The sequence below is a fragment of the Balaenoptera acutorostrata genome, chromosome 4, assembly GCF_949987535.1.
Source record: "Balaenoptera acutorostrata chromosome 4, mBalAcu1.1, whole genome shotgun sequence".
In the NCBI taxonomy this organism is placed as follows: Eukaryota; Metazoa; Chordata; class Mammalia; order Artiodactyla; family Balaenopteridae; genus Balaenoptera; species Balaenoptera acutorostrata.
This window is the reverse complement of record NC_080067.1, coordinates 35,442,170-35,470,107: the sequence shown is the minus strand read 5'-3', so window position 1 is coordinate 35,470,107 and position 27,938 is coordinate 35,442,170. Positions and strand designations below refer to the sequence as shown.

The 27,938-nt window shown below is 40.2% G+C and overlaps 1 long non-coding RNA gene across 6 annotated transcripts in view; it reads left to right on the top strand.

Moving 5' to 3' along the window:
- The window catches only part of LOC103007315 (uncharacterized), a 117,659-nt gene that overhangs the window by 22,279 nt on the left and 67,442 nt on the right, over positions 1–27,938 (top strand). For 5 of the 6 annotated variants that reach the window (XR_009008058.1, XR_003623914.2, XR_009008059.1 and 2 more), the window contains one exon: positions 12,197–12,462. This is a non-coding gene — a long non-coding RNA (uncharacterized LOC103007315). Of the gene's footprint in view, positions 1–12,196; positions 12,463–20,462; positions 20,689–27,938 lie in introns of all 6 variants that reach the window. The other variant, XR_009008057.1, reaches the window with a different exon arrangement.

Sequence of the window (27,938 nt, the reverse complement as noted above, 5' to 3'; positions counted from 1 at the left end):
CAAACTCCAGCTTCAATAGACCCGGGATGGGTATTTACTTTCAGTGATGGACCCCCTTGGTCTCTCAACTTGGTTAGTTAAACTTAGAAGAGAGGGATTCGGAGGAGACGAGTCAATTCTTTAAGTTAAAAGTTACCTCTGGCCTAACCCTGTTCAAGCAGGCCCTCTGCTTTTCTCCATAGCTGACCGGCTGATCAAATGGTGTTGCTGGAGGTGGGGATGAAGCGATGGGTCGCCGGGCATATTTCAGCTACGACAGTGCTTCTCCATCAGGGCAACTCCACCCTTAGGGAGTGTGTTGGTAACTTGTGAGACTTTTTGTTTTCGTTGTCACATGATTGGAGGGTACCACTTGCCTTCAGAGGACAAGGCGAGGGTAGTAGATGCCCTGCAATGTACAGGAAAATGCCCCACAGTAAAGGATTTGCTATATCTCCCACAGCTTTGGAGTGTTCTGCCAGATATTCGTATAGGTGAAAAACATAACTATCTTAACCTAGAACCCAACTCCATTATACACACAAATACGAAGTGTTCTCAAATGGTTTTAATAAGCACCTCCTTTTCTAGGAGTTCAGGTACTGTGTAAATTGAGGGAAGAGTGTACTTTCTTTGTTCAGAGGTTTACCAAGAATTGGTCTCCATTTCAGAAACTGTCTGAAAGCATCACTGTTCAATGTATCTGGGGAGACAATTCAACCAACTGAGTCAGTCTGCCTGTGTAGATGCCTTATTCAGGGTGTTTTTACCTATAGTGGTGAATGTCTGATTACTTCATTAAGGATAGTGTAGGCAAAAATTTGTACTTCGATGAAAAACTGTGTGTTATCTACAGCACACCGCTCTGAGTTATCTGATTCTGATTCCATGGGAACAATTCTACAACTCTGTAAAATGTAGATAAGTGATAACAATGCAAGATAATTTTTGTCTGTAGACATCTGTGTTCTGTCCTGTCTGGTAGAGGTTCAATTAACCTCTCTTCCCCACTGCTGACAAAACTAGTTTTTCCTCCATTTATACATCATTTCAATATTCCCAGTTTATAAATATATCCATTCTTTCTCTCTTGAATGGGTTATAACGTTTGCCTGGTTCCTCTTTATGAGTTAATTACCATAAATACATTTTTTATCTGGGTGAGGGTCATGATTTTATCTGTTTGTTTGGTTTTTTAAATTATCTTTTAACAGTTGCCTTGTCTGAGTATTTGCAAATTGAGAAACATCTCTTATTGAAAATTACTTTCCTTAGTTCTCCTTTTATAATGAAGTGTTTTATTTTTTAATGTGTAATATATAAATTTCATTTCAGGATAATAAAAAGGGCATTCAAATATTTGTTATAAAAGGGAGCATGGGGTCTGAAAGGATTGCAATCACAGATTCCATCAGAAATTCTCTGAACAAGCCCACATATGTAATTGATCAACTGGGTCATTATTTTTCCCAGTCAGACAGAAAGTTCTAGAGCTCCAAGCTATTTAGAGAAACCAGTAAGCTGCGAATTGTTTTGGGAACCACTCTCCTTCCCCCACACTCCAGCTTGGTTTGGAGAGATAGAACAGTTATAAAGTAGCCATTTATGGGTACCAATGACCCAAGTTTCTTTTTTCAATATTTTTCCCCAGATCATCAAAAGCCAAGAGTATTCCCGACAAACTGCATTGTCTGGCTATCTTAGGTAATATCAAAAAATATTAAATAAAGGCACTTTCCCTTACTCCCCCTTCCTTGATTCATATTTTTTCATCCCAAAATGGGAACACCCCATGAGTGCTTTCCCCACATCACCTCCAGGGAATTCTGATTCTGACTTGCAGCCCTGCAGTAAGTCTTAGGCCCAACTATTGTAATACATGTATCTGGTGTCACATTTTAGAATCCAGGAAGTGTGGAATATCAGGCTGAAATTTCTTTAAGCTCAAGAAGAAACAGTGAAGTGGCTCACCCATCTTGATGCCATAAATTTCACCCCTAGCTGCAGGCTGAGAATGTCTTCAGCTGACAATGATGAATGAAAGAGAAAAAAGATCCACTCCTGGTTGTTTACTACTAAGATATCCTTATTTCAAGATATCACTTTTCTTTTTATTAAATAAATACTTATCCCCCCCAAAATACAGAAAAGCTTGGCAAATAAAAATAAACTTTAGAAAATGTATGAGCCTGGTTTATATATTGCTTTATTTAGAGGATAATTCTCATGTAATTTTTTCTTCCACCTACTAAAAGGAACATGCATAATAAATGAAACTAAGCTTGGCAGGAAATCCGTCAATAAGGTTAATTTAAAGTGTAGGCAGGATTGCAAATCTCCATATGGATATCAAGGGGTTTGTTCTTGTTTCAAAAACCAATTGACTCCCAGACATCTGAACATGCCTCTCTGAAGAACCACCAGATAGAAGGAAATTCCAGCAACTTAAACATCCACGTCCACATCCTGATGATATGTTCTCTGAGAATTCATTTTTAGGATCACTTAAAACACAAAAGTAAGGCTTAGGCTAGATATTGGGCCATTTGCGATAAGCAGGCACTCAGGACTTGGGCTGCCTGAGTTCTAAATCTGGCACCATTACTCACAAGCTCTATGACTTTGGCTAAGATATAAAAATTTCCTGGGCCTCAATTTCCTCATCTGAAAAATAATGACAGCATACAGTGCTGTATAACATCATATATCATATATATGGTTGAAATGACTGTATTGGAATCCATAAAAAATTCTTAGCATTGGCTGGGCATTATAACAATTATGAAATATTTAAGACAATTTTTAAAGTATCATAACTGGTGAGGGGGTATATGTGCAGAAATATGGGAGAGTATAATTTTAGAGATTATTTTAAAAGAGCAGCTATTTTTAGAGGAGGTAAGGACATAAGGCCTCAGAAAATGGTATAAATAATTTGTTTTTCAGCATGAACAAACTTGGTTCTCTGCAGAGTCTTACTATTTTCTTGACCTAAGTCCTCCACCAAAGAGGACTTAGGACCAGGGAGGACTCTGACCCCTGGGTAAAAGACAGCTTTCCTACCGATTCCTTCGGGATTAAGTGTGTGCATAAAACATGAAAAACAAGAATCTTGGGAAATGAAGGTCTTAAATGTTTGCAGTAGTAAGACATTTCCTAACACCTTAATGTTTTAATCCACAAACTGAAGAGCATTAAAGCCAGAGCACTAAGGCAAGGAAAAGAAATAAAATACATCTAAGTTGAAAAGGAAGAAAAAAAGAATCTCTTCACAGATGACATGATCTTATATGTACAAAGCCCTAAAAATTCCACACAAAAAATACCCCTGTTAGATCTAATAAGCAAATTTGTCAAAGTTGAAGGACATGAAATCAAGACACAAAAATCAGTTGTGTCTGTACACTAACAATGAACAACGTAAAGAGGAAGTAAAGAAACAATTCTGCTTATAATAGCATCAGGAAGAATAAAATACTTCAGAATAAACCTAACCAAGGAGATGAAAGACTTGTACACTGAAAACTACAAAATATTTCTGAAAAAATTAAAGAAGACACAAACAAATGGAAAGACATCTCATGTTCATTGATTGGAAAACTTAATATTTTAAGATGGCCACACCACCCAAAGCAATCTACAGATTCAACACAATCCTTGTCAAAATTCTAACAGTGTATTTTGCAGAAATAGATACATTCATCCTAAAATTCATATGTAATCTCAAGGGATCCTGGATAGTCAAAACAATTGTGAGGAAGAAGAACAAAGTTGAAGGACTCACACTTCCTGATTTCAAAATATATTATGGAGCTACAGTAATCAAACAGTTTTGTACTGGCATAAAGACAGACAAATAGACTAATGGAATAGAACAGAGAGCCAAGATATAAACCTTTGCATAAATGGTCAAATGACCTTTGACAATAGTGCCAAGAGGTGTCCTCTTCCCAATGGGGAAAGGACAGCCTCTTCAGCAAATGGTGTTGGAAAAACTGGATAACTACATGTAAAACAATGAAGTTGGATCCTTATCTTACACTATGCACAAAAATTAACTCAAAATGTAAGACCTAATATAAGACCTAAAACTATAAAACTGAGGAAAAACCAAAGGGGGAAATTTTCATGACATTGGATTGGCAGTGATTTCTTGAATATGACACAAAAAGCACAGGTAACAAAAGCAAGAATAGACAAATGGGACTACCTCAAATTTAAAAATTTTTATGTATCAAAAGACACAATCAACAGAGTGAAACAGCAACCAGCAGAATGGAAGAAAATATTTGCAAGTCATATATCTGATAAGGAGTTAATATCCAGAATATATAAAGACCTCCTACAGCTCAGCAACAAAACATCAGATAACCTGATTTTAAATGTGCAAAGAACTTGAATAGTTGTTTCTCCAAAGATGAAATGTAAATGGTCAGCAAGCATATGGAATGATGCATAACATGACTAATCATCAGATAAACACAAATCAAAGCCACAATGAGATATCACCTCACACCCATTAGGATGGGGAAAAAAAGAAAGAGAGAAAGAGAGAGAGAGAAAGAGAGAAAGAGAGAAAGAGAAAGAAAGGAAGAAAGAAAAAGGAAAGAAAGAAAGAAAAAGAAAGAAAGAAAGAAAGAAAGAAAAAGAAAGAAAGAAAGAAAGAAAGAAAAAGAAAGAAAGAAAGGAAGGAAGGAAGGAAGATAGAAAAAGAAAAGAAGTTTTGATCTTCATGTGGACAAATTGGAACCCTTGTGCACTGTTGGTAGGATTGTAAAATGGTGCAACCACTATGGAAAACAGTTTAGAGGCTTCAAAAAATTAAAAATAAAACTACCATATGATCTAGCAAACCTACTTCTGGTTATACATCAAAAAGAACTGAAAATGGGGTCTTGAAGAGATATTTTCACACCCATGTTCATAGAAGCACTATTCATAATAACCAAGAGGTGGAAGCAAACCAAAGGTCCATCGACAGATAAATACATAAACAAAATGTACTATATACATATAATGGCATATTATTAAACCTTAAAAAGGAAGAAAATCCTGTCATATGCTGCAAAATGGATGAAGCGTGAGGACATTATGCTAAGTGAAGCAAGCCAGTCACAAAAATACAAATACTGCATAATTCCACTTATATAATTATCTTAAAATAGTGAAATTAATAGAAACAAAGTAAAATGCTGGTTATTACTGCCTGGGGGAAGTGGGAAAAAAGGAGTTGTTATATAATTGGGTATAGTTTCAGATTCGCAAGATGAAAAAGTTCTGGATATCTGTTTCACAACAATGAAAATACATTGCTGAACTGTACACTTAAAAATGGTTAAGATGGTAAATCTTATTTTTTTAACACAATAAAAAAAATGAAGAGAGTTAAATGAGATGTATGTGAAGGATTTGTGAGGGTGCTTGGCATGTAACAAATGCACATTAAATACTAGCTATTAGCTATTAATGGGGTTATCAAATGCAAGTTCTCCAACATGGTTCTTTCTGTACCACCCCCTCCCCAGCCTTTCCTCCACAGGTACAATGTGTTCTTTCTCAATCTGCACTTGTATTCTGTCCTGTTTCATAGCTACATTTATACCTTCGTACTGTCAAAGACAGGAGCAATGAGTTGTTGAACATTGGGTTCCCTGCTGAGTTCTACCCACTGCTAGGAATATAGTAGATACACATGTTTTTAAAAGTTAAGATTTAGTTTGAAGTCTGGGAGCCTGATTCCTCCAGCTCTGTTTTTCTTTCTCAAGATTGCTTTGGCTATTTGGGGTCTTTTGTGTTTCCATACGAATTGTAAAACTTTTTGTTCTAATTCTGTGAAGAATGCCATTGGTAGTTTGATAGGAATTGCATTAAATCTGTAGATTGCTTTGGGTAGTACAGTCATTTTCACAATATTGATTCTTCCAATCCAAGGACATGGTATATTTCTCCATCTGTTTATGGAATCTTTGATTTCTCTCATCAGTGTTTTATAGTTTTCTGAGTACAGGTCTTTTGCCTCCTTAAGCAGGTTTATTCCTAGGTATTTTATTCTTTTTGTTGCAATGGTAAGTGGGATTGTTTCCTTAACTTCTCTTTCAGACTTTTCATCATTAGTGTATGGGAATGCAAGAGATTTCTTTGCGTTAATTTTCTATTCTGCAATCTTACCAAATTCACTGATTAGTTCTAGTAGTTTTCTGGTGGCATCTTTAGGATTTTCTATGTATAGTATCATGTCATCTGCAAACAGTGACAGTTTTACTTCTTCTTTTCCAATTTGTATTCCTTTTTCTTCTCTGATTGCTGTGGCTAGGACTTCCAAAACTACGTTGAATAAGAGTGGAGAGTGTGGACATCCTTATCTTGTTCCTGATCTTAGAGGAAATGCTTTCAGTTTTTCACCATTAAGTATGATGTTTGCTGTGGGTTTGTCATATATGACCTTTATTATGTTGAGGTAGGTTTCCTCTATGCCCACTTTCTGGAGAGTTTTTATCATAAATAGGTGTTGAATTTTGTCAAAAGCCTTTCCTGCATCTATTGAGATGATTGTATGGTTTTTATTCCTTAATTTGTTAATGCGGTATATCACATTGATTGATTTGCATATATTGAAGAATCCTTGCATCTCTGGGATGAATCCCACTTGACCATGGTGTATGATCTTATTATTGTGTTGTTGGATTCTGTTTGCTAGTATTTCGTTCAGGATTTTTGCATCTCTGTTCATCAGTGATATTGGTCTATAATTTTCTTTTTTTGTGATATCTTTCCCTGGTTTTGGTATCAGGGTGATGGTGGTTTCATAGAGTGAATTTGGGAGTGTTTCTCCCTCTGCAATTATTTGGAAGAGTTTGAGAAGGATCGACTGCAAACTATACCACAAAGCTACAGTAATCAAGACAGCATGGTACTGGCACAGAAACAGAAATATAGATCAATGGTACAGGATAGAATGTCCAGAGATAAACCCATGCACATATGGTCACCTAATTTGCGACAAAGGAGGCAAGAACATACAATGGAGAAAAGACAGCTTCTTCAATAAGTGGTGCTGGGAAAACTGGACAGCTACATGTAAAAGAATGAAATTAGAACACTACCTAACACCATACACAAAAATAAACTCCAAATGGATTAAAGACATAAATGTAAGACCAGACACTATAAAACTCTTAGAGGAAAACACAGGAAAAACACTCTTTGACATAAAACACAGCAAGATCTTTTTGACCCACCTCCCAGAGTAATGGAAATAAAAACAAAAATAAATAAATGGGACTTAAAAGCTTTTGTACAGCAAAGGAAACCATAAACAAGACGAAAAGACAACCCTCAGAATGGGAGAAAATATTTGCAAATGAAACAATAGATGAAGGATTAATGTTCAAAATATACAAACAGCTCAATATCAAAAAAACAAACAATTTAATTAGAAAATGGGCAGAAGATGCAGTGCAACTAAAAAAAAAAAGAAGATAACTCATAGAATGGCGTAAAGCTTTTGCAAATCATATGTCTGATAAGGGCCACGTATCCTGAATATATAAAGAACTCTTACAACTCAACAATATAAAAAAAAAAGAAAAAGAAAATGGGTGGACCACCTAAATAGCCATTTCACCAAGGAAGACATACAGATGGCCAAGAGGCACATGAAAAGATGCTCAACATCACTAATTATTAGAGAAATGCAAATCAAAACTACAATGAGGTATCACCTCACGCCAGTCAGAATGGCCATTATCAAAAAATCTAGAAACAATAAATGCTGCAGAGGGTGTGGTGAAAAGGAAACCCCCTGCACTGTTGGTGGGAATGTAAATTGATACAACCACTATGAAAAACAGCACAGAGGTTCCTTAAAAAACTAAAAATACAACTACCATATGACCCAGCAATGCCACTACTGGGCATATACCCACAGAAAACCATAGTTCAAAAAGAGACATGTACCACAATGTTCATTGCAGCTCTATTTACAATAGCAAGGATATGGAAGCAACCTAAGTGTCCATCGACAGATGAATGGATAAAGAAGATGTGGCACATATATACAATGGAATATTACTCAGCCATAAAAAGAAACAAAATTGAGTTATTTGTAGTGAGGTGGATGGACCTAGAGACTGTCATACAGAGTGAAGTAAGTCAGAAAGGGAAAAACATATATATGGAATCAAAAAAAAAAGTTATTGATGAATCTAGTGGCGGGGAAGGAATAAAGATGTAGACATAGAGAACGGACTTGAGGACACGGGGTGGGAGGGGGAAGCTGGGGCAAAGTGAGAGTAGCATCAACATATATACACTACCGAATATAAAATAGACAGCTAGTGGGAAGCAGCGGCATAGCACAGGGAGATCAGCTTGGTGCTTTGCGATGACCTAGAGGGGTGGGATAGGGAGGGTGGGAGGGAGGCTCAAGAGGGCAGAGATATGGGAACATATGGGAACATATGGGAACATATGTATGCATATGGCTGATTCACTTTGGTGTACAACAGAAACTAACACAGTATTGTGAAGCAATTATACTCCAATAAAGATCTATTAAAGATCTATTTTTTTAAAAAAAGGTTTTTTTCCTTTCCATTATGAGTGCAGCACATCATTGATCCAGAAAATATGGACAATAGTAAAGTAAGAAACGGGGAAAAAAATTGTCCAAAGTCCCACCTCTTAAAAGCAATTGCAGTAAGTATTTTTTTTTTAGTAACTATTTCCTGAATTAAACAGAGTGAAAATAAAACACCAGCTGTCTTAAAAGGAAGGTAAGAATTTACTATTCGAGTAAATTCAGGAATTGTTTCCTTGAGAATATTTCAGGGTAAGTTGAGGCACCTGGTAGCCAAGAACTTGATAAGGAAGTTGGAATAAAAGAGACAGTATAACTATGATAATACAAATATAGCTCTTTTAGTTAATATTATTGTGGTTGCAGTCGAAAGAACCCAGCTCTGGCAACTAAAGCAGAAAGATGAATTAACTGACATCAAAGTATAATTTTCAAAAAGGTAAAACATGACTCTCCTACTCTATGATATAGTGTACATGTGTCATAGATTCATTTAACTGAGTAATGAGGGAGCCAACAGGATGGTAAAGCTGGTTCAAAAAAGGATACATTGAGATCAATGTATACATGGTCAGTAAGAGACATGATGCTGAAATCAAATTGCTAAATTAGACAAAAAAACCAAAGCAGTACAACTATAGCCTCTGTGGATCTCCATTCCACTGGACAAAAATTATTTGCTTTTCTTTTAGACAAAAATTATATGCAACTTATTTTTAACATCAAAATTTTAGACAACAGTGCCCTAATCAATAGTCCACTGTGGTGCTAGGTTCCTTCTCTACTGTGTCACATAATCCTTAGGCAGGCCTATTGGACACTTGTCCACTATGACATTGAAAGGCACACAGTCATCCAGCCTCTTGCTTTATTTCCAAAGGTTTGATCTTTTCTTTTTTAAGTGAACCCAGTTTAAAGATTTTATTTAGCTTGTTATTAAAGAGAGAATTGGTAAGGTATTACCACCAGTTCAAAGGAGGAACACATTTATAGACCAGGAATATTGAAATGAATATGCCAACAAAGGCGAAACTGATGGTTTCTACAGTGGGTAACAGAAACCAGTTAATCCTCTGTTGGATATAATTTACATGTCTATAAACAAGAATTATTTTGCATTACTATTTTTTCTTTCTTTTTTTAAATTGAAGTGTAGTTGATTTACAATGTTGTGTTAGTTTCAGGTGTACAACAGAGTGATTCAGTTATATATTGGGTTGGCCAAAAAGTTCGTTCGGGTTTCTGTACGCTCTTATGGGAAAAACCCGAACAAATTTTTGGGCCAACCCATATATATATATATGAATATATACATATATTACATATATTTCTATTCCTTTTCAGATTCTTTTCCCTTATAGGTTATTACAAAATATTGAGTATAGTTCCCTGTGCTATACAGTAGGTCCTTGTTGGTTGTCTATTTTATATATAGTAGTGTGTATATGTTGATCCCCAACTCCTAATTTATCCCTCCCCCCAGTTTCCCCTTCGGTAACCATAAGTTTGTAAATCATTTTTTAAAAACTGAGAGCCTCAAGTCACTGAATAATCATTACTGACAAGTACTGAACATGTGCCATGGATCAGGCCTGAGCTAACGTGTCGCTTCATTCTCACAACAACCCCTGCGAACTGGTACTATCATTCCTGCATTTTACAGATGAGCCATCTAAAGTGTAGAAAGTCATGTCATTTCCCCATGGTTATATGGCTGATAAAGTGGCAAGTCCAGACAGGGTTTGTCTGACCAGTCTAAATGCCAAACAGGAGTCTCCCTGGCTCTGGGCTTTGGAGGGAAGGGAGGTTTGCCATGAGATGGAGAGTGACTCCCTCCTGATTCTGAAGTTCCTACCAGGGCTTATAGGAATCACGTTGGAGGGCGACTGAAATGATCTGAAGATGAAAGAAAGTGAACCACCGGGTCCTCGCCTTAGAAAACCAAAGGGTAGTGAACGCTGGACACAGAGTCCACAAGAATTCAGATTTGCTTCTGGAGCCAAGCGCCAGCATCATCCTCAAAGCCTAACTGAGGAAATGCTTGGAGCTTTCGGAGGGAAGCACTCCAAGTGTGCTATAACATTAGTATTACTGAGCGCTTTCTGAATTACTGGTTACACTAGTTACAATTGAATAAATGCTCCTAAATGCAATTAAGAATGTATTGTATGTTAACTTCCTGGATGAGCTAAGAAAAATACTCATTATCTTGTCTCTCTGGGAAATACTACACATTCTTAGAGGATTGGTCTTCTTGCCACAGTTGTAGGGGACAAACAAAGAGGGGAGAGCTAGAGCTCCCCAGCCCAGCTGAGGGTGCCACTTTAGTCCCCACTACCGCCCCACTCCCACTCCCACTCCCACACACACACACATAGAGCTCGTCACCCCAGCTCCCTTCCTCAGCTTGGAAGTTTCACTGAGAAAGCCCAGTGCGGTGAGGTTGGGAAACACAGCTTCCTGCCCTGTGCCAAATGCACTCCCCAGAGCAGATGGCCTTCAGGGACCTCCAGGTAATGGCTAACTGGGAGCATGTGGCCCCAGAAAAAGGAGGAGGCCTCAGAAAGGGCATGGTTGGAAATCCTCGCCTCCCAGGGGAGCCCCTCAAACCAACCCTCATCCTTCCCTCAGGTGAGTGGGATAAGCCCACCTGCTGATTTCCCAGTTGCAAGGTGCTTCCATAGTGGACTGAGTGTAGTGGGTTTCAGCTCCCCTCTGCAGAGAAGTTTTGCCTTTTGTTTGACAACTAGTCGTGCCAGGTGCTGTGCTGCTTGGAAGTCCTCACCCTTGGTGTAGTCGTTCAGAGACACGTCTGCAGCCTCCTTACCAGACAGAGGTCCCTGCCTCGGCAGCGTCAGCATCACCTGGGGGCTTGTCAGATAGGCAGAACCCCAGCCCTGGTCAAAGCCTACTGAAACCAACTCTGCACTTTAACTGGACAACCCCCCCACCCCCGACCCCACCGCCGGCCTGGGTGATTTGTATGTGTCTTAGTTTGGGAAGCACTGATCTAAAGTTCAACCGATCCGAGATCACATCCCAGCTCCACCATTTACAGGCAAGTTACTTCACTTTTCTGAGCCTGAGTTGTTGCATCTGTAAAACAGAAAAATAGGTCCCACCTCACAGGCAAGGAGGCAGTGTGATCCTGTACATAAGCCATAATACCTAGCCCAAAGTAAGTGCTCAGAAAATGTCTGAGAGTCATGTGGCATTCCCTCCCACAAATAGCCTGCACTGCCACATTTGTGTACTAAAGGTTGTCCCAACCTTCCTGGAATCTTCTTTTTTCAGCCTAAATTCACAAAAGTCTGATTAATAATATAATACTTTATCTGGGGGTGAGAGCAAGAGGTAGCTTTGGTACATCTCAAAGACCACCAATGGGATTCACTGACCATTTTCTCTCCAGAAGTGAAGAAAACAAAATTCAGTCTTTGGCGAGTCAACCACTTTGGTAGTCAGCCTCCAAGATGGCCCTAATTAGCCCCTAATTATCTCCCAGTCTTCATGCACCTGTGTGTCCCCTCACACTTGAAAAGGGCTGACTGTTTAATAAGATATTGCAGAAACAACAAAGTGCAGCTTCCAAAGGTAGGTCATAAAAGACATTGCAGCTTCTGCTTTGCTTTCTTCTAGATCACTCATCCTGGAGTAAGCCAGCTACCATGTCATGAGGTCACTCAAGCAGCCCTAAGGAGAGATCCACGTGGCAAGGAACTGAGGCCTCCTCCCTACAGCCACATGAGTGAGTCATCTCAGAAGTGGATTTCCAGCTCTAGTCAAGCTTCAAAAAACTACAGCCCTGCAGCCCCAGACAGCATTTTAACTACAATCTCATGAGAGATCCTGAGCCAGAACCACCGACCTAAGCCACTCCCAAATTCTTGACCTGCAGAAACTATGTGAGATAATATTTACTGTTGTTTTAAGTCACTGTGTTCAGAGTAATTTGTTATGCAACAATAGATAACCAATACATCCACTATACATCTGTCGATGGGCATTTAGGTTGCTTCCATGACCTGGCTATTGTAAACAGTGCTGCAATGAACATTGGGGTGCATGTGTCTTTTTGAATTATGGTTTTCTCTGGGTATATGCCCAGTACTGAGATTGCTGGGTCATATGGTAATTCTATTTTTAGTTTTTTTAAGGAACCTCCATACTGTTTCTCCATAGTGGCTGTATCAATTTACAATCCCGCCAATAGTGCAAGAGGGTTCTCTTTTCTCCACACCCTCTCCAGCATTTGTTGTTTGTAGATTTTCTGATGATGAATGGATAAAGAAGGTGTGGTATATATATACAGTGGAATATTACTCAGCCATAAAAAGGAATGAAATTGGGTCATTTGTATAGATGTGGATGGATCTAGAGACTCTCATACAGAGTGAAGTAAGTCAGAAAGAGAAAAACAAATATCGTATATTAAGGCATATATGTGGAATCTACAAAAATGGTACAGATGAACTGGTTTGCAGGGTAGAAATAGAGACACAGATGTGGAGAAGAAACGAATGGACACCAAGGGGGGAAAGCGGGGGTGGGGGGGGATGAATTGGGAGATTGGGATTGACATATATACACTAATATATATAAAATAGATAACTAATAAAAACAAAACAAAACAAAACAAAATTGAATTGCGAGACCGGAAGAGAGAACTCTCATATCCTGCCATGATAGTAGAGCCCAACAGGAAAAAGACTCGTCTTCTTTCTTGGCAATAACTCAACCAGTGAAAAACCATGGACTCTATTTACTCCAGCCCTCCCAACTTCCTTTCCCCTTGATAAGATTTCTCCTTTCTTCACTGTGCTGGGACTTGCATGTGACTCACCATGGTTACAGACCCCAAATTACAATTCTCTGCTGATCCCAAATAAACCCATTTTTGCCGGAAAAATAACTGGCCATCTATTTATTTTAGGTCAGCATTTCAAAGTAATTTTCTTCAATATTGAGATCCTATAAATTATTTAAAATAAAAATTTGGGAGAAAAAAAAGCATGTTAAAAAAAATACATCCACTATAGTAGTCAAGTATCTATACATCTATATCTACCTATCTGTCATCTATCTATATATCTTTCTGTGTGTATAGTCTTTACCTACAGAATTCTCATATCTAAGATCAGTTGAAAGGAATAAAAAGCAGAGAATAAAATTCTCTTTCACCCTCATTTGATAAAGCATTCCAACAGTTCCAGGCAAGCATAAAGCATGCAGATCCAAGATAAGAAATGTTAGCTGGGGGGCCCACTTCCTCCCCACCTCCCCTTAGGTTTCCATAGAAGGAAAGGATTAACCACTCCATTTCCCAGGAGGAGAGAGGAGGGGAAAAGATGTTTGAGAGTTTCCCTTCCAGGAGCTTCTTTTTGTTCCTCACGCTCTCCTCCCTGGGCTGCCAGATTTACCTGAACGGTACATTTGGGAGAAGGAACTCAGCCCAGCGCTCCCGCTACAGGGGAAGAGGCTGACTCTGCAACTCCACAAGTGAGCTTAGAAAAGCGGGTCCTTGTGGGGATGGCCCGCGGCGGTGCAGCCCTCCTGAGGGAGCTGTGCAGAGTCTTAAATTAGGTGCCATGTTAGGATCCATGTGCTATGTGCTTAATCTCTGTCCTCCAAGCCAGCTTTATGAGTAGCAAAATCTCACTTTGATCTCCATCTATGTGACTTTGTGTCTACCTCTCCGTTGGTTCCAAATTTGGAACAGGAAGGAAGGGGTGTTATCAGCCTCCAAAACCTCAGCAAGAAGCATACATTCAACATCGCTATGTTATTCTAAATTAGTTTTTCTTCCTCAGTCGTCCTCAACATTTTCCGAGCTATCACTTCCCCATGCCATCACCTATATAAGAAACCTGTGGTACATCCTAATTCTGGTCTCACTTTCTCAACATAATTGCTTATCTTCAAAATCAAAGTAGTGCACAGTAGAGGGAGAATCTAGGTGGCTGAGGAAGTCAGACCATCTCATTAATCATAATAACGATAATGACACCTACTAGCGCTACTGTACTATTTATATTTATAGCCTCTCCTTTAATCCTCACAGTAACTCTCTGATATAACTATCACTTATTTCCATTTTATTGAGGAGGAACCTGGGGCTCAAAGTGATGGTTCACACGGGAAGTGGCAGAACATCCTATGGTTTGTACGCATGCCTGGCTGGGTCTCAAGTCTCTGTTGTTTCTAATATACAATATTACATTTTAAGCCCTACTTTGAAGCCCGGTCCTTAGTTTAAGAAACATTATTTTAGATGGCTTGGAAATTTTTCTTTAAGTTTTATACCTTGTTAATGGTAAGGTGAAGTACATTTTTAGGATCATTATCAAATTTGGGAAGTTCTCTCCCAAGTTTCTTTCACATAAAAGCTATAAAATTTCAGAACATTTCAAGTTTTCTTGGGTAGTGACTAGTCTTAAATACTCTTTAAATTACTGACCCCTATTAACTAGTTTGTTGCTGATGCCCAGGTTGTAGTGGCATATTATTAGTTTTTGTTATCTTAGTTGACGTCAGTAGTTTGTGTGAAACTGGCAAGAAATTTAAATCTTTTTCAATGTGGTCAGGTATTTTACTTTTTATTAATTTCATGTTCAAGCTGTCCAAGACTCCATTTCTACTTTTATCTGAAATTTATGTCTTTCTCTTAATCATTTACTGCTCTTGGTATAATCTAAAAAATTTTTGCTGCTACTTGCTTCTTTAAAAAAAAAAAAAATTTCTATCACCCATGCTAGAGTGGAGACTAAATCATCTTTATGTTCTCCATATAGAAAGTTACATTACAAAATCACTGTCAAAAAAAAAAAAAAAAAATCACTGTCATATAAAAAGCCAAAAAAATTGGGGGAAATAGTTCTATTGAACCAGTCTTTTAATAAATAAAAATAACTTATTTTTCTGAAAAAAAAAGAAACATAATTTTAAATTCTGACCTAAAGAGTCAATTCAATCAGTAGAGTTTCAGAGAAGCATGGAATTTCTAGACTTGAAAGGTCTCTGGATATCATCAAGTCCTACCCCCATACCCCTTCATTTACAGATGAGGAAACTCTCAGAAAGATTAGATCACTTCCCAATAATTTAATGGTAATTTGTAAAAACTATGGGTAGTCCAAACTGCTTATATGATTACGAAGTTAACTGTGCAGAGATTTTATTCCCAAAGGTCTCTTATTTGACTATCCAATTGTTGAAATATGCCCTGGATGACCAACTCAAATGTATGGCTTGGGCCCAGGAGAAACAAACGAACTGAATTTATAACCCAAAAATGTGCTATTCCCCCCACTCCTGCCCAATTGCTTTGGGAGATAGTTTTAAAGGGGAAACATATAATTCTTTCATAGAAGAACAGAAACATTGGGTTTGTCTCCATCCAAGCTTTGGGTTTCACATTTTATAGTTAGTTATGGGATGGTGGTATTCACAATGAAAATTTAATTTCTAGATCCAAAGAGAATTGCGTCCATGTCACAATTACAGATGTTCAAGAGGGCTAGTTTGTCTTGGATGCACACTCTGACAGTTTGTAAGCATTTTGGATTTAGTTCACATGGGAAGCTGTCAATTACTGCCATAAAACCAATCTTTCTTAACTAGAAATACACTTAGAAACTCCATTTCTGACACTTTCAGGAATTTTCTTAGCATTTTACCAAGAAATATCACTTACTTGGAAAGGAAAACAACTCCCATATTTTCCGTTATAAATGACCCTTTGCCACGCGAGGAAGCACATGCATACGCCGGTCCAATGCTGCTGGGCTCTGTACACCACGGGGGCCAGTGAGCCCACTGCAAGCCCAGGCTCAGCCCAATGGGGGACCAGTTGGAGGTAAGGTGGGGCATTCTGGACTTCACCTTTCTGTTCTGGTAATACTGCTATGCCTTGTCCCAGTGACCAAAATTCAGTTGGTCCCTGGGGCCTTCCCTTGTCTCCTTCTTCTTGGCCCAATGCCCTCTTCTGATGCCCTTCTTACAGGATCCTTCCAGATGTAGTGCAAAGCAGTGAAAAGGGCACTGGCCTCGAAGTCAGATGGTCCCAGGTTAGGTTTCCATGCTAGGATCCGTCACACTGGTTTGTGACCTTGGGGATATTTCTTTAGCCTCTGATCCTTGATTTCCTCACCTGTGAAATAGGGATAAAATACCTAATATGTAGAGTTGTTGTGAGGACTGAAGGAGATGGTATTTGTCTAACGTCGAACACAATACTTGGCATGTAATAGGTGTCCGTAAGTCAGAGTTCTCCCTCTTGGTTACACTTTGGAATCACAGGGAGCAGTTTTTAAAAATACCCATGCTCAAGACCCATGACCCAGGATTTGACTTAATTGTCAATTTTTAGAAGCTCCCCATGTGAATCTAATATACAGCCAGGATCATACACCCACTATTATAAATGTTTCTCTCTCTCTTCCTTGCTTCTCCAGTTCCTTATAGAAATGAAAATTTAATCATGAATAATCTAGAACAGTTCTATTTCTGGAGTCTGACTCAGGACATGGTACCCCAGGTTCACAATCTTTGTGACGTATTTAAATTATTCCCTGGTACATGGTTACTATAACTGGACATGTTGAATTCCTTCCAGTGTGTCTAACATTTTAAAACATTTGTTAACATATTTAAATCTCAACTAATCTTAATTTATCCCTATGAGATAAGTTATATTATTGTCCCCATTATACAGAGTAAGAAACTGAGTCATGAATATACATTCATTTTTTTCAACAAATATTTATTGCATGCCATAATTATGCGCCAGCCACTGCCTCTAGGTGATACGTCAAAGGGATACTTCTAGTTGAATGAGCTTGCCTGAGTCACAACATTTTAAGAAAGAAAGGAAGCCCAGACTTAACCCCAGACTGCCTGACTCAAAGTGCACTTTCCACTACAGCTCTTTGCCACACAGCGGAACTTCTCAGCCCAGTAGCAGGCACCAGAAGGGGTTCTTATTTATTCATCCATTCATCCCTCACCCTCCAGCGGGTGCTACTCACATCGCACTCTGCCTGAATGGTGCTCCCGGGAGTTGTGCAAGCCAGCAGCTTCTATCACTGCCATTCTACACATAGGGAGCCAAGGCACACGGAGGGTCTTAGGATCACAATGCTAATAAGTGCCTGCCAAGCCTCAGGCTGGTTTGCAAGCCTCCAAAGGACAAGGTGTCCATCTTCTGTGTGGGCCATTGCCTTATATGCTGTAAGCGTTTGAGCCACATTAAACAACAGCTGAGCAATGCCTGGCAGGGCCCTCCTGACAGAGTCAGTGCCCTGAGGGAGTAGGACAGGTAGTGAGTCTCATTGTGGATTCCAAGCGCATGCCAACCCTAAGCATGAGGCGACTGTGCGTCTCCACGATTATATTTAGCTTGTATTGCGTCACCTACTCAACCAAACATATTAAAACACTACCTGCATCCAAAGAACTAAACATACAAAAAGACAGAGAGAAAAGGGAATGAATGTGTCAGGAGGAAGAGAGTGAGTCTCTTCTTTCCATGCTGTTTTGGAGTTCTGGTTTGTCCTGAGAGTTGATATCAGGTACTGAATCAATACTTAATGCTTTTTGTTTTTCTTACTGGTAGCTACAGTGGAAAGACATGGCCTTGAGAGGCTGATAATGTGGTTCTCTCTTCACTGATTTCTCAGGTACATTGACCTGGGGGCAGCCAGCAGCCTTGATCGGGTGAGGCCAGCCTCATTCAGAAAGTCTAGAACGCCGGTTCCCCAACTGTAGCGTGTATCAGAATGATCCAGAGAGCTTGTTAACACACGTATTGCTGGGCCTCATTCCCAGAGTTTGTAACTTATTTGCATTTCTAACAAGTTCCCAGGTGATGGTGTTGCTGCCTGTCTGGGGACCACACTTCTAGAACTTCTGGTCTCCAAGGACAAGATAGTTCCATGGATGCTAGAAGGGGCCCAATCTAAGACTAAAAGGCAAGGGGAAGCAGGGGAAGGGTTCACTACTATTTATGTAGAAAATGAGCTGGCATATACATAGACTATTTCTGGATGGTTATAAAATACTACGAACAATTGTTGCCAGGGGGCGGGGGGTTGGGCACTGAGGGTCAGGGGTGCTATGTTGATTGTTCTCTGGGTCTGTCCCCAACCCCAAGAACACCTCAGCTCATTTTCCTTTCTCTCCTCTGTTCCTTTCAGAGAGTCTGTCCTCCACAGCCACCATCATCCAGTTCCCCTTGATGGTTGGTTGACTTCCTCTTAGATTTGGCCAATGGGAGGCACCAGCAGGAGATCTGAGGGTGGGAAGAGGGAAAGACAGAGCGATTTCTTCCATGCTCTCTCCCTGCTTTGGTGCAGTGTCTGGAACACAACTAGTCCCAGCTCTCACTGGGCTCCACTAACAACATTTCCTTCTTTGGCTGTTGCTAGTCTTCACGTCCCTTTTTTTTTTTTTTGTATATGTATAACTGATTCACTTCACTGTACAGCAAAAACCAACACATTTTAATTTATTTTATTTTATTTTTTTATTTATTTATTTTTGGCTGTGTTGGGTCTTCGTTTCTGTGTGAGGGCTTTCTCTAGTTGCGGCGGGGGGGGGCCACTCTTCATCGCGGTGCACAGGCCTCTCACTGTCGCACCCTCTCTTATTGCGGAGCACAGGCTCCAGACGCGCAGGTTCAGTAATTGCGGCTCACGGGCCCAGTTGCTCCACGGCATGTGGGATCTTCCCAGACCAGGGCTCGAACCCGTGTCCCCTGCATTGGCAGGCAGGTTCTCAACCACTGCGCCACCAGGGAAGTCCCACGTCCCTTTTTTAATCCCCTTAACCCTACCCACACCTCTGTAAGTGGCCCCTTTATTAACATCTCTGAATTTGAGTCTTCTGAAGGTAAATTTTGTTTCCTGACTCAGAAAAATGGGAAACTTACTAGTTACTGTGTATCTTTTTCTATCATTTAAAGATTTTGCCATGTGCCTATAATATCTGTTCAAAAAATACAAATATTAAGAAATAAATCATAGAAATGAAAATTCAATCTTGAATAATCTAGATCAGTAGGTTCCAAAGAGAACCACAGAAGAATTGGTCTACCTCAGTACCTAATGTTCTCTCATCTTGTTTGGCTTTAATCAGATGCCAGCAAGGAATCATTATTTATATTCTTAGACATCCCCCCCCCCCCGTCAGTATAGCTAAGGTGAAAGCTATACTGGGCAAGGACAAGGACTGCAGCTGACGTCTCTTTGCAATGCACATGGTATCTGAGTAGCCAGGGTATAATACGGTTGCAAGAAACTTTCAGCTTGGGAATCACATGCGCTAAATTCAAATCACATCTATGCTACTTGGTTGTTTTGATTCCATGAGTCTCCTGTCCCTCCTAGGTCCCTAAAGGGGACTCATCACGTCACTCAAAGGGTCTGTACTCTTTGGACATGGCCTCCTGGATGCCATAAACATTAATACTTTTACATTCTCTCATGACCCTAAGAAGCAGAACATTAAACCCTTAGCTGTCTTCATTCCCATATATGTACACAGCATACCCTTACCCCATGCCCAAGTCACACCCCTACTGGCTGGAGGAGCGGTGGTCCAGGGATCAAGCTTGGGAAAAGGCTTGGACCTAAGGCACTGAGACTTAGAGGGCACAAAAATTGTAAATAATGATTTTGAAAGCTTAACATCTATTTAGCAAGAGTAATGGTTTAAAGTGGAAAGCCGCCAGATGGTGTGCACTGTTAATAATGCCCATCTGTTTGTCCCAGGTGACAAAATGTCTCCTTATAGCTCTGGGGATCAGGTACGGGGTGAGGCAGGTTGAAGTGCATGTTGCTTAAAATAATACTATATAACATTTTTATATAACCATATTAAAAAAACCTTGAATGCTAATTTATTTTAGGTGACAGAATATCTGTTGCATCCAGAAGACCATGTCAGAACTTCCTGCTTCACACACAAGCCTGCCTCTAGGAGCATGCAAATGCCTCGCTGTAGATAGGGCTGCCTGTCTCCAGTGCTGCACTGGGTCACCCCTGACCTGCTCTGGTTCTGGTGACCTTGGCTCGTGAGCCTCTTCACCTTGACCTGGCTTCCTGACAAGGGCCTCAGGTGCTCTTGCATCAAAGGTCAGTTTGCTCCTGCTTCTCCACCTTGACCCTGCAAACTCTCCCCACCGGTGTCACAGCTGCAGATTAACAGGGGTTCCCTCCTTCCTCCTCGGTCCCTCAAGACCAGGTCACCTGGATGCCCAGCCTGAATGCTCTGGCGGGAGAGGGGACTAGACACTGAGCAGCTTCCTAAAATCTCTGAGGTGCAGCTTCTTCACCTGTAATGATACTTCACTGAGGGGTTACAGTGAAGACTGATGCAAAGCATCGGTGGAGGGTGGTGATGAGGGCAGAGCAGGGCAACCCGCAACCACAGCCCTGGTGCGGTCTGCTCGCTATATTCATACCCCGAGCACACTCCTTCCCTTGCTCTCTGTCTCACCTGCAATGAACACCCTCCCCTTGCTCACCACAAAGCTCCAACTCAACGCATCCCCTGTAGGAAGCCTCTTTACTATCCACACCCACAGGGATTTCCAGAATCCCTATAGGCATAGCATCCACCTAACTATGCTTTGCCTTATGCTGCACTCAGTTACCTTCACCTGTGCTTGTCTCTCAGATAGGATAGAAAACTCCGGAGAGCCATGTCTTCTGTGTCTTTACACCTTCTCGCATGGTGTGTCTGACCCAGAGTTGAGAGGACAGAGTGAGTTTATTTATTTCTACTCACTGTGTAATGCATCTTGTCCTATTATTTCAGCAGTCCTCAACCCTCACAATGCACTAGAATCACCTGGGAAACTTTAAAATATGCAGATTCTCAGGCTCATTTCACTAGGTCTAGAAAGGAGCCAGCTTTGGATGTATGTTTAAAACCTCCCCCAGTGGGCTTCCCTGGTGATGCAGTGGTTAAGAATCCGCCTGCCGATGCAGGGGACACGGGTTCGAGCTCTGGTCGGGGACGATCCCACATGCTGCGGAGCAACTAAGCCCGTGCACCACAACTACTGAGCCTGCGCTCTAAAGCCCGCGAGCCACAACTGCTGAGCCCGCATGCCACAACTACTGAGCCCACGTGCCACAACTGCTGAGCCCGCGTGCTACAACTACTGAAGCCCATGCTCCAGAGCTCGTGCTCCACAACAAGAGAAGCCACTGCAGTGAGAAGCCCACGCACCAGAATGAAGAGTAGCCCCCGCTCGCCGCAACTAGAGAAAGCCTGCGCACAGCAACAAAGACACAGTGCAGCCAAAAAAGAAAGAAAAACCCTCCCGCAGTGAGTTTAACTAAGGTGCAGCTCAGAGCACTGTGTGAACCGGGATGACTTTGTCCTCAGCTGTACTGAATTCCCCTGCCACTTCAATTTGTCTGCTGGCTGCACTTTCTCCGTTTTAATATTTCAAATTATATCTTACAAATTAAATTGCAACCCTCAGCTCCTTTTTGATATAATATACAAGGAATCATCTTTAAGGCAAGTGAAAACTTTCTGCCATTACCTCATTGGGCAGAGAGTCAAGCTGTAAAAAACCAGCCGAGTAATTTCTTCAAACTGAGACTTTCATTAATCAGTGAGCAGTCCTCCAAGCACCTGTGTGAAGCCAGGCGGTCACCATTTGTAACATTCTGCTTCCTTCCCCCAAATAAACCAGACAGGAGAGCTAGCAATCAACAAAGACCGAAGGTACTTTTACCTATTGGGGTCACCAATAAATAATGATAAAAGAATAGGAAGGGGCTTCCCTGGTGGCGCAGTGGTTAGGAATCTGCCTGCCAACGCAGGGGACACGGGTTCGAGCCCTGGTCTGGGAAGATCCCACATGCCGCGGAGTGGCTGAGCCCGTGCACCACAACTACTGAGCCTGAGCTCTAGAGCCCGCGAGCCACAACCACTGAAGCCCGCGTGCCTAGAGCCCATGCTCCGCAACGAGAGAAGCCACCGCAGTGAGAGGCCTGCACGCCGCAACGAAGAGTGGCCCCCACTTGCCTCAATTAGAGAAAGCCCGCGCACAGCAACAAAGACCCAATGCAGCCAAAAATAAATAAATAAATACATTCATACATAAATTTATTTAAAAAAAAAGAATAGGTAAAGAGGGAAAAAACAAGAATGATGAATTAATGAGGCTATTATGACAAAATGATTTAATGGCAAATACGTGAAAGTGAATTAATGAGGCTTTGATGGCATTTACAAGTTTCATTTCCCTTGAGTATCTCAGTGAATTCAATATCTCCTGAAAAACTTTTAAGAATATTCTATTTTGAAGACTTTCTGCTAACAAGACAGGAAAAACAGCCTAGAGAAATATTTTTCTCATTCACTTCTTCCTGGTTTACTGCAGTTTTAATTACAGGTAAAATGAAACAATGAGGTGAAAAGAAAAAAAAGCTATAATCCACAGAACTCTTAAGGAGCCAAGGTGATTTTAAATGAATATTTTTGTAAGATGGTTAAAAAAAAGAAAAAAAGGAAACTGTGAGGCAGTGTACACTATATTAATGGAACTGTCTCTAAGTTATGTTTTTCAAAAATTTCCATCAGGCATCAATAAGTTTTTAAATATTGTCAGATTAATTTTCTTAACAGTTGCTTTAAAGGGAACTCTGTTTATCTGTTCAGAACTAAGAGAGCTGTTATACTTTTTATAAACTGTGGAGCTGCTTTACTGAGGATATATTACTTCAGCCTTGTCTCTGCAATATACAGTTAAACTAAGCTCTAGAATTAAATAATTTCCTTCTGCATCTACCCAGTTATTTTTTTCATGAGCAAAATTTTCATTATTCATGAATCTTTGGTATTGAATGGGTTACTTTTTCCTTGGAAATCATTTCAGGACATTGTTTTAATTAAAATTTGCCATTTTTCTTCTACAGAGAAGCCCACTAGGTGACACACACTGCTCTTACACACAGAACTTTCACACGTCTTAATTCTTCCCTCTAAAAGATAAACAGAGGCCAAGGATAACCAACATTGAACAAATCATCCAATATGAAGGAAAGTGACCCCAAAACAAATATACAGGCTAAAGGAATGTAGATCAATGAGAGACGATGAAGAGAGAAGAAGAAAATGTTGAAACAATTAGAATTCACAGCCTCCAGGAGAAGAGAGGAGCTATTGCACACATTAAAAAAAAAAAAAATCAAACCTGGGAAAAAGGAAGAAGACCAGGGGAAAGCAACATGGGCTAGAACGGTTGGCTTCAAGGAAGAAATGTGTCTTAAAGCTTCTTTACATGTTAGGGGTGAGCATTCCATAGTGCAGGGACTGTATAATCAAAGGTGTGGAATCAGGAATAAGCAGTGTGTCTCAAGGACAGAAAAGTCACTCTGATTGAGATTAGACTGAGAGTAAGGATAAATGTCGACCAGTTGTGGGAAATAAGACTGGATAAGTAAGATGAAGCCACACTGATGAGGGCTTTGACATGAGGATTTTGGATTTGGTTCCATAGGCAATAGGTACACTGTAGCTGGGGGTGAGGAGATGGGGTGGATGTGAGGTTGGGAGCTGGGCTATCAAATTGCAGTTTCCATAGGCTTCTTCAGTTTAGTGAGGGGGTGGAGAGAGAGAAGTCAGAAAGATAGATTAAAGTTTATAGGAAACATCCAAAAGCTAAGTGATGTTATCTTAAAATAAAAATTTACATCTAATACAATTCTTAAAAGAAACAGAAAACTGGGTATTTGCCTCCATACTCTCTTGTTTGATTCTCACTAATACCCTGAGTTAATTTTTTAAATAGCATTTCAAAAAAAAGCATCATGACAATAATTATTGCGAGATCACTGATGAGTGTTGTCTCTAGAAAAAAACTCCTCTCTACGCAGGAATGGTTATGATTCTGCCACTGCTTGGGAAAAAATTTAAACAGCACTTTTATGTTTTACTTACATAGAGAAGCATTAGAACATATTGGTCTGGGTTCAAATTCTACCTATACCATGTTAGAGAAGTCATTTAACCTTCCTAAACCTCAGTTTCTTTATCTGTAAAATGGGGATAATGATGATTAGAAAAATATCTGTCACATAATCAATGTTAACTGTTATTATCCTGTGAGGTAAATGTTATGTTTATAGACTCATTAGAATATTGGCTGATTAGAGCTAATTTATATTAGAAAGAATATCGTCATTTATTGTAGTGGTAAACGAAGAGTTAAAGGATGTTGTAAGTAACAATTAAGTAATGAACAATGGGAAAGGTAATCAAAGGCACCATCTAAGGACAAAGCGCCATTCTTTGGTTTTGCATCTATTGTAACTGTAGTATTATTAATAGTAATAAAGTGCTTGGTTTCTATAGAACCCAGGGCTTGGAAACAAAGCCAAGTGACATATGTATATATTTATTTAATGGTGGGAGACCCGGCACATTTGGCGACAGGCATGGTATTCCACTCAGCGGGATGAAATGTGTGCCTCACGCCAGCTTCTTTAGAGGGACTGTTATTCATCACAGCTGTAATGTTCCCTTCAGAAAGCTCCCGCCAGAATGGAAAAGGGGCACTGGCAATTTATGTACAAAAGCCAACCCACGTTTGGCTTTGCAAATTCACTGGGAAAACTGTATGCAGTCTGTTAGTTATTCATGGACATGCTCTGGTTTCTGATGGAAGTGCTGTGGTTTCGTTTGTTATCATCACAGTAAAATTAGAAAGCAGCAAAGAAAAATTAAAGGACTGGCATGTAGACATCTTCTAGCCAACAAATCGCTATGCGTAAGTTTTCATGGTTACTGAACCATGAAAAATAGTCATAATTCACACAGCCCTGTGTTTGGAGTGTGCAAACTGGCCTTTGCCCTGACTGTTCGGCCCTGTCCCCACCTTCCTTTATATAGTCATCCTCTGCCTTAGGAATACTCAGCATGCCCTGAAGAGCTACTAAGGGTTTGGGTTGCACTAACACCCTGCCTCTCACAGCAGTGTCTTTTTAGAACATCTCTTAACAGCTAATGAAATGGTGTGACTGAAAATATAAATGTGCAGATTGCTTCACAGCTGAACCTTGATTCAAAAGGAATATTATCTCCAGTTAACCTTTCAACCAGAAGAGTTTCCCACCCCTTAGTTAGATAGGTGCCTAAATCTAGACACCAAGATTTCTCCCCAAATAACATACTATTTAACATCTGCAGAGGGATGATATGCTGTTCTAAAAGCACATTCACATCTACCGTCACGACTGATCTTCACAAGAAGTGTGAGAGGGAGACAAGCATCACAATGTCCATTTTACAGATACAAACACCAAAATCCAGGAAAGTGAACTACTTTGCCCTAAATTTCGCAGCTAGGAGGGGCAGAAGTAAGGTTTGAATCCAGGGCCCAGTAAAGGGTCCAATGCTTATGCCACTTTCCTGAAATGTGTTTTGCAAGGGAAATAGGACTTTGTCTCCTATTATGATGAGTTAAATCTTAATTTATTTAAATGATAAAGGTTAAGAATACATAGTTTCTTTTAGTCCCAGCCAGAAAAGCAAGCATGATACTGGAATGCTTAGGTATGGAACATATAAGAAATGTGATGCTGTCATTTTGTTGACTGATTTTTTCCCATGGGATCAGTTCTGTACTCATTTTAGTTCAAACAACCTAGAACTGGGCAACCGCTATGTAGCAAGCAATGTGCTAGACATTGAAGACACAAAGGGTTAAATTCCAGCCTTTGTCTCAATAGTCCTTTGTAGAGACAGACAAGCAAACAGATAATACCTCACAGTATTCTAAATGCTGTGAAAGAGAGGTGCACACAGGCTGCTAGGGAAGGGGTTGGGTGTGTCAATTAAGAAAGATTTTCTGGGGGCTTCCCTGGTGGCGCACTGGTTGAGAATCTGCCTGCCAATGCAGGGGACACGGGTTCGAGCCCTGGTCTGGGAAGATCCCACATGCCGCGGAGCAACTGGGCCCGTGAGCCACAACTACTGAGCCTACGCGTCTGGAGCCTGTGCTCCGCAACAAGAGAGGCCGCGACAGTGAGAGGCCCACGCACCGCGATGAAGAGTGGCCCCCGCTCGCCGCAACTAGAGAAAGCCCTCGCGCAGAAACGAAGACCCAACACAGCCAAAAATAAATAAATAAATAAATAAATTTATTTAAAAAAAACAAAAAACGAAAGATTTTCTGCAGAAGGAAACATATAAGATTAGTTTTGAAGGATGAATAGGAGTTCGCCAAGCAGAGAAGAGGGGAAAGGCATTCCAGTAATGTTCAGAGACATAGAGATAGAAGACAACAGGAGTAAATACAGTTTCTGCTGACAGACACAGGAAAGGAGGGGCACTTTAAAGGGGAATAGCATGTAATCATAAAGTTCGCATTGTGCTCGCCATGTGCCAGGCTTCCAAGCACTTTACGTGTACAAACACATTTAATCCTCACACCCACCCTGGGAGGTAGGTGAATTTATCATCCCCAGTTTCGCAAACAGACAACTGAAACAAAAAAGATTAAGCAACCTGGCCAATAGTCCATGGCCCATGCTTTCAACACCGTGCTATACTGCCTTTCAAAAATGTGTGCATATAGCAGAGAAAGGGGGGAGAGGGAGAGGGAGAACACGGGAAGCTTCCAGAGAAAGAGAGATGAGAAAAATTTTGGAAAATTTATAAATTTTAGAAAAAAATTAAACCAATAGAGGGGTTTTATTCTGGAAAAGCGGGGCAAGAAGGCAGATGAAGAAAATGAAACTCAGTATTATTAAGGAGACTACAAATTAAACTCAAGTAAGAATTTTCTACTGGTTAGAAGTAAGGCACATCAGACCTGCATCGCGTAGGGGGCTTGTCAACGAACCTTCCTGCAGAGTCTGCTCCCCATAAACGTTTTGAGTAGTTAGAACCCTGCCAGGTTATTAGGGCAGCACATGAGGAAGGCACATGAGTTTATTGGAATGCATGAGCCCTTTGAGTACAGATGTTCAGTAAATATTGATAACAAATCATAGTTAGCGCTACAACTAAGGTTAGTAAAATTAATTGGAAACACTTTCAATGTTACCATAGTTGTTATGACTCATGGCTAACAGGTGAAAATTCAATAAGTAAAGTTTTACCCTTTTTCTCACTTTTAAGAACATTAGTGTAGATAAGCTGTCACTAGCTAATAAGAAGTTCAAATTTACAGTCTACTTCTGTCAAGGAAGAAAGAACTTTGTGATATGTATTCTAATTGCTAATCTTGCCATCATTTTATCTTATTTTTTCAATGCTAATTTCCTCTCCATATTCACTATTTCCTTTTAAACAATTTTACTGCACTCTAGGTATCTTTGAAAATGCCCACAAATTCTTTTGCAATGAGGTAAGGTAT